A 7846-nucleotide genomic window follows, 5' to 3' on the forward strand; every position below is an offset into this window, starting at 1 on the left:
GACAAGGATTCTGCCCCCATCAGCCACCCACAGGTTTGGGCTCACAAAAATTGACCCAAGACACCGGGGATGAGAGCACAGCACCTCGGCAGACAGTCCCAAACCCATGCCACGGAGGCAGCAGTCTGGGCAGGAGCAGGTGGCTAGTCAAGCTCTGAGCATATCAAGGAGGAGTTGTTTTGTCCTCTGCTCTCAGGAGATGAAAGGCACCCTGGAGAGGACAGTTCAGTTCAGCTTTGCTGAAAAACACCCTTGAGCTGGGTGAGAAGACAGCTAGGTCGTTTTAACCTCCACAGAGTTGCTGGAGATCCCCCCTGGATAGGAGCTGGAGTGCGGGTCTCATGTAGGTACACTGGGGCGAGCATTTCCTTATCTTGAATTTTGCTGTAGGACACTCAACTGAAGTTAACTTTGTTGGAATCAGAGGCACTGTTTTTTACAGCCAAGGCACATTTTCAGTCGTTAGGGTTCCCATGGTGCTTTCTGCAAGGTTTTGCAAGTGTGCCACCCAGACTGCTACTGGAGTGCTTTGCACAGTGCCAAAAAACTCCTCAGCAGTTCAAACTGGAAAAATTTATTACCACTTCCTTTCCTGACACCATTACGTCTGGTGAAGAAAGTTTACAGGGTCCCAAGAACATACAGAGAGATAAGGTTCTTCTGTGACTGGAGAAAGATGCTATCTCCTACCTGATGCCGTGATATTTGGATTGTGCCACACGGTCTGGCGCTTCCAGACATCTTGCAATTCATATCAGAAGTCTCTGGGGAAAAAAAAAAAAAAGACAGAAAAGAAGGGTGTGCTGAGAGTCAAACAAAGGTAGATTTTATGGGAAAGTGAAGGGGAGGGGGGCAAACAAGAGCAATAGGAAGTTCGACTTTGAACAAGCCCGGTCATGCCTCGGGTACTGGTTCTACCTGCCCGCCACCTGACCACAGCCCAGTCTGCCCAGCGACTGCAGTGGGACCTGGGGCGCGGAGCAGCACGGAGGGAGCGGGGTTTGTTTGCCGGTGGTGTTCCTGCGGAGGGGAGGTGGCTGAGACGCGTTGCGAGGAGCGCGTCGGTCGGCTGGCAGCCCTTGCCCAAGGCCCACGCGCCGGCACCAGAAGAGGCTCCGGAGAGGAAACGCTTGTTCGCGTGTGACGTCTCTGTTGTTGGGAAACAACCGGCCGTGGGACAGTGACGGAGGAGGATTTGGCGATCTCTGCGGCTCACCTCGGGGTGCATCTGGTTGCCGAAAGGGGCTGGTGACAGGACCAGGTATATTCACAAGTCATTGCAGCTTTGCGTCATCCCCTCTTTACAGAAGAGAAACAACTCCCCATATCCAGAACATCTGCCTTTCTCCTGCCCTACAGAGTATAAGGATCTGGCCAAGCTCTGAGCTTGGTGAGAAGAGGCAGCGCTCGATTAAAGTAGCAAACACCTGGGCACACGGGCCCTTCTCCATTTTGAAACAGAAGCAGCATACTCCAAAGCCAATTCCAAACTGAGATTAGCTGTTCTGGATTTCTTTAGTTATGTATCAATTAGGCCATCCCGGGAGGAAAAGGCATTAGGAGCTATGGAGTAGAAAGGGCTTTAGTTGGACGGAGTCAGGTAAGACAGTTATCTCCCAGGGAAGGACAAGCATCCCGTGCTCCCCACCGTCCTTATTTCCCCAGTTACTTCTCAAGGTCTGCAGACAACGACTGTGCATTTCTGGTTTGTCCTGCTGAAGAGAGCAAGGGAAGGGAGGCTCGAGTACCCAATCTGCAGGTTGTCTGAGATTTGTGAGAACCTCAGCTACAAAAACCTTCTGGAGGAACTTCACTGGAGTGCAGGGAGTAGAGCAGGGACACAGGGCTTGGTTCCCTCCAGCCTAGAAACCTGCCGAGCTCTTCAGAGCTACCAAGAAAAAAAAAAAAAAAAGTGCTAGCACCACTTTTTTTTTCACCCGGAGGGAAATGATGACCAAGTGGCCTTTTGTACCCACTTTACGTACGATGCAATGACTGAGTGGATGAAACGTCGGAGTGCGTGGTTCCAGGGATGCAGACCCTGTGAGCCAGGGCTCAGGGCATCCTTTCCTGGCTCTGGGAGAGGTTTTTCTCCTGACCTACTGATGGTCACCTGCACAACCCTGCCAGGCAGTCCTTGGCCTGCGGTCTTCAGGTGACTTATGCAAAATAAGTGGCCGCTTTTGCCCCAAATGCAGGTTCTGCTTGAGCCTGTGCTCCCAGGCTGTCGCAGCCCACTCCTCCTGCTGCCAAAATCCAGGCTCAAGGGAGAAGCTTCTGCAGTTTTACATGCGGGTTTCACCACTGCCGTTTCCCGGCTCTTTCCTCACGGCCTCCTTGGAACAGGCTGTCAGAAGAGTTTCCAGCCCACAGCCGGTTAATCACGCACAATTAACATAAACCTGAACGCAGTGGGGAATAAATGAAAGCTGGGAAAGCCCCCTTTTCTCAGCAGCTGGATGAGGCAATTTACAGAAAGCCCGGAGGGCATGGGGAAGAAGGAGCCTTTCATGAGGTTGCGGGTCCATGTGAAAGGGCAGAGGAGGGCAGTTTGGGGCAGCGCTCCCGGCCCCCTCAGCCCTAGTGCTGTGGGCCAAGGCAGGACAGCCAGCGAGCCGCCTGCCCCAGACACCAGTCCCGTGGAAAAAGGTGCCGGGGAAAGCTCTCCGAACCACGGGGAGGGCTGGGAGACTCCCGATCTGCCGATGAAGAGATACTCCAAGCAAGGGATGTGACCTGCAGGACAGCAAGCAGAAGCTGGATGCAGTTTTCTAGAGCCTCGGTGCGATGCTGTAGAGCCGGGGCGTGCAGGGCTAGGGGAGATGTCAGGGCTGACGGGTATGGTTTGACGTTTTTGGGTTAGCTTCCCTCGGAGATGCTCTCCAAGGCCTGCTCCTGTAGGTTTTCTCCTGCCGGCGCTGGTGCTCAGCTGATGCCCTGGGGAGTCGTCGGTTCAAGGAGCTGCACTAGCAGAAAACAAATCCCCGAAAAGCGAATAGCTTTTTGCCAGGATGTTTCGGGGAGGCGGGCAGTGCTAATGTGAAGAAAGCAGCCGGAGCGTGGGACTACCCCTTCAGCAGGGGTTAGCTGTAGGACAGACTGAGTTGTAACGCTGAGCTGCTCCTTTGGGCTCAGTTTTTACCATCAGCTCTGCAGGCTGCTGCTCACCCGGGGGTCCTGCCCTGTCTTGCACCCTTGGCTGGACGATCCCACCAACACAGAGGAACAGCCCAGTGGAAAGCTTACCTAGCAGAAAATCAGAACATCCTTTCCAGCCTGTCCCACCAAGCGGACCTGGCTGGTGCTTGGAGATATGAGGACCAGCACCCAAGCGATGGAGCTCAGCTCATCTTCAGTGCATGGAGAAAGACACATTTAGCAGTCGGGGAGAAGCTGCAGTGGACTGTAAAAAATCAGCTGTGAGGTACAGCACACAAGATTTTAAATCAGTTCTTTGCATCCAGGGCCTTGCAGGGGAAGAGGAGCCTAGTGGTGAAAAAATACTGATGAAAACAAATAGCTATTTTCTTGGTACTTGGGCTTCCTTTTGGAGCTCACCCAGTTGCCCCAGGGTTGGCCAACAGTGGAAGTTTCCCCAGTACACAACACTTTAAGTATTCAAATGGCAGTGTCTGGTTACATTGACTATTTCCAAGCAGAGTCCTTCAGATGCTTACTCATTTTCGGATGACCAGCTATTTGCATGGGTTTTACAGCTTTGCGTGCTTAAGACAGTAATGTGATGGGAATGCAACAGAAAAGGAAGAAGATAAAGCCTTGCTGGCTGAGAATGTGCCTATACAAGGCGATGGGAAGAATGATATTGGGCACACACATTGTGCCACCTCTTCCCTTTATCTACAGGGTTGTGCTCTGAGCAGATCCTGTCTCTGATCGGTCCCTCAGCAGCTGAACGGGGAGATAAGTGGAAGGAGAGCGGAAATTGCACGGCTGAGCAGCAGAGGGGTGGTGGAAGGCTCAGTGAGCAGAAGACATGTCAGGCAAGAGGCAATTCCTGGGCAAATCTGTTTTTCATTTAAAACAGATTAACCCAAGCTTTGGGGTAAAGGGGAAAAGACTTCCCCCTCTCCCAAAATACTGGGATAAGAGGGAAAGGAAGATGTGTTGACAGGGTGTAATTCTACAGCATAAGCAGGGATAGTTTCTAAATACGAGAGAGAACCAGTTCAAACTGGTTTAACAGAAACTTTGTGCACCAAAAACCTCTAGTGAGGACATTAGAATAAGAGCGTTGCATCTTCAGCAGCAGGTCCCGTCTGCTCGGCTGCAGAGCCACGTGGTCCATGCAACGACCCCACAGCTCCCCAGAGCATCCGCCGCTGTCGTTAAGCCTCCTCAAGTGTGTCACAAGTGCCCCTTCACCCTCTAATACAGATTTGCAGCTGCCTTCAAGGCAGAGAAAAGGGTTGTGTGGTGAGACTTGGAAGACACGGCTACCAGCTTCCAAATTGATGACATTCTACAAAAGGACTCTTTCGGCTTGCTTTGGATTTAATGAAGGCTCTACTGCCCGGAGTCCTCTGATTATGGGAAAAAATCTATTTCTTTCAAAACATAGTGTGTGTGTTGGAGGGAGGAGTATAAGTCAGCAAAAAAATCTGGGAAACTGATCCAAATAGATAAAAAAAAATAAGAGGGAGAAGCACCCACATGGATTTTTTTTAAAGTCTCACTGGCAAGTTTTTGCTGCTGGACTGGTGACCCCAGGAGCTGGGCCTGACTCTATATAACCCCTACAAAACCACAGGGAAGCAGACCCAGGGCACAGAGGACCCACAAGAGGCTTGGGCGACCTGAGGTCAGTTCTCTGTTCTTCTGAAGGTTGTATCAGCTCTCCCCTGCCTTGCAGGTGGCTATGAGGTTTCCAACTAAATGGACCACAACATTACCATAGACGGGGAGGGAGGGAACAGTATCTCACATCTTATGGAGCTCACAGAGACCTAGAGCATGTCACATCTTAGCACCCGACTCCAGCAGTGCACAATGTCCCTGCTGGTTTGACAGTACAGTGTCCAAGGCAACACCTGGTGGGATATTAAGATATTGCTGCCCCCTCTTGTGGACATCTCAAAGGAGCTGGCAAACCACACCGGGCAGCTGCTCTGGCTGAACAATAACCCCGTAATGAATAAAAAAATGCAGCAGTGCAGCCGGCAGCCAGCGGTGGAGGCGCAGGCAAGGCGGCAGGCAGCAGAGCTCGGGTCCCCCTTGGGGGTGCAGCTGGGGGAGGGAAGGGTTCCCGTGATGCCTACGTGAGAGGGACACTATTGTTAAATTTAAAGCAGAGTTTCTGGCTGGGGGAGTCCCAGCAGCTCAAATTCCTGGGCCAATGCTTCACTTGGAGACCGGTCACAAATATTTGTTAACAATCCTGAAGCAGCCGGCATGTGGGTCAGGTGTGTCAGGGCAGAGAACAAAGGCACAGACACTTTGTCTGCACGGAGACTCGTGGAAAATTTCCCCTCTTCTTGCCTGGCTCCAGCAGGGCTCCTGGCCTCTGCAGCTCCTGTCAAATGCTCGCTGTCATTTTGTATATCCTCTCATGTAGGCTGGCTCTGGGCAACTTGGCGAAGATGGTAATTAAATGTTGGGTCTGGCCTGTGCGAAATCTCCTAGAGCTGTTACAGGAACCGATGGTGAGTTTCAAAACTCCTGACACAGCAGATGAGGACATCTCAGAGAGGCAACCATTGACTAAGGGCCACAGAAACTCTGTCAACGCCTCAGGTGGCAGCTTGCCCAGGAAACACTCATTTCCCCGTGACACTGGCCAGCCAAGCTGCCTCGCAGAAAGGTTCCTCCATGCCCTTTTACATGCTGCAGAAGAGATCAGATGTGCTATAATTTCTATAGCTGGCTGTGTTTCTCTGTGACTATAAGCTATTACAGTAACATGCAGTTCTGTGCTTGATGACCAAGGGAGAGTACTTCCAATTGTCTCTCCATGTCCTCAAGGAGAAAAAAAGAGTGTCTGGAAAGTTTTCACAAGCTATTTCCCACACGGGTACTCCTTTAGTGAGCAATGTTTGCTTACCACGTTCTGGCCTAGCCATGGCACTTCAAATCTGCATCTGCTCCGTTTAAGAAGCTCAAAGCACACTTCAGTAGGAGCAAGTCTGGTCATTCCTAATGCTGGGAGTAAGGGCAGAGGGGAATGACATTCAAGATTTCTCTTTACATTATGCAGAGCTTGCAGACAATCCCATTCCTCCTTCCCTCCAGCTTTAGAGCTTTCTTTTTAACCTGAATGAACTGTTTGACCTCAAAGCCAAAATAATTTCTTCCTTAAGCGATAAATTAGGCTGGAGAGCTAAAGTAACTTATCAGAAAGTATCACATCACTGTGGCTTTTGTGCAGGGGACAATATTCTGGCCTGCCACTGTGGAGCCATCCCTTGTCGTGCCGGGGTGGCTGCTGTGTTTATTTGCAGAGCCATTGTGCCACGGGGAAGCCGGAGACACCCGATATTTATCAGTGAGCTAATGCTTCCTGCATCCAGCCCGGCAGCCACAAAGCCTGAGGTCCCCTCCAGCCCGCTGGGATTAACGCGGCCAAAAGTTTGGGCAAGCCCTCCTTCCCGATGGTGGGAACAAAGGTGGGTCAACAGCTTTGCTGGTTAGGAAGGGATGAGAGGCTCTTCCTTCCGCAGAGATGGAGGCCACCACCAAATCAGACGGGGCACTTGTGAAAAGGCAGCAGGTTCCCCTCGGCGGAGCAGCCCTGCGGGCAGCAGCTCCGGGGGCTCGGCAGGAGCCTGGCTCTGTAAACCCCACAAACGACCCCCTCAAAAACACTGACCTGGGTGGGGAAGACATTGCCAGCACCCACTGCAAGGACAAAGGGCCAGTCTTAGATCCCACCCGGCAGCCCCCCATACCAACAGAGCGGCTGCGCTGGGGCGATGGGCTCGGGGGGGACGCGGTGGGGAGCTCCGCGCCAGGAGGAGCAGCTCTGCCCAAAAATGACCAGTGCTTCACATTAACTGCTTGTTTCGGGCCACAGCTGGGGGAATGGCAAGGATTTGCTCACCGTCAGGCACAAACAAGTGAAGCAAGGCAGCTCAGTTTTCACCAAAACATGTTTCTTAATCAGCTGACAGCAATGCGGTCTTCGATTCCGTTTTTTTGAGGAGAGGGATTTTAATTTTGCAGAAAGCTTCAAAATCTGGGCTCCGCTTCCTGCCTGAAAAAACAAACCCATTTTAAAGAGCTGGGATTTCCCAGAGAGCAGAAACCCTTCTTTCTGGCGGGGGGCAAGCCATCCCCCGCGGAGGGGGTGCGAGGGCCGCAGGCGGGTGGGATGCCCGGGGGGTGCAGGGGTGCAAGGTCTTTCCCCAGCCGCCCCACGCTGGCGCAGCCCGGGTGACCCCACTCGGTAAAAGTTGGGGAATGCAGACACCCAGCCTGCGCGGTTACACGTGTGGGTGTGAGGCACGGTGCCAGCTGCGTGTCTGAGCCTCCCTGGGTCCCGCTGTACCGAAATGGGGGCACCGCTCGTGGCCCCCGTCCCCCCCGCCCCCGGCAGCAGTGGGAGCAGCAGCTCCCCTCGCAGCAGAGGGTGCCCGCCGGGTGCCAAGCGGGGTACGGCCCCTTCGCCCCCTCTTACTCCCCTCCGGCTTTTGGGGGAGAAGGAGAAAGTGCTTTGCAAGCTGCAAAGCAAAGGGGAAGGCTCAAGCTGGATCTGCAGACTGCACCAGGGCCATGGCTAACACCAGGAGACAGAAAGATGTGCTTTAAGTGAAAAAGACGGTAATACGCTTAGACTTCTCTCTTTGGAGACTATCGAGAAGCAGCAGCTTTGGTTTCAAACAGCACTCTCACG

The sequence above is a fragment of the Buteo buteo genome, chromosome 6 (assembly GCF_964188355.1).
Source record: "Buteo buteo chromosome 6, bButBut1.hap1.1, whole genome shotgun sequence".
In the NCBI taxonomy this organism is placed as follows: Eukaryota; Metazoa; Chordata; class Aves; order Accipitriformes; family Accipitridae; genus Buteo; species Buteo buteo.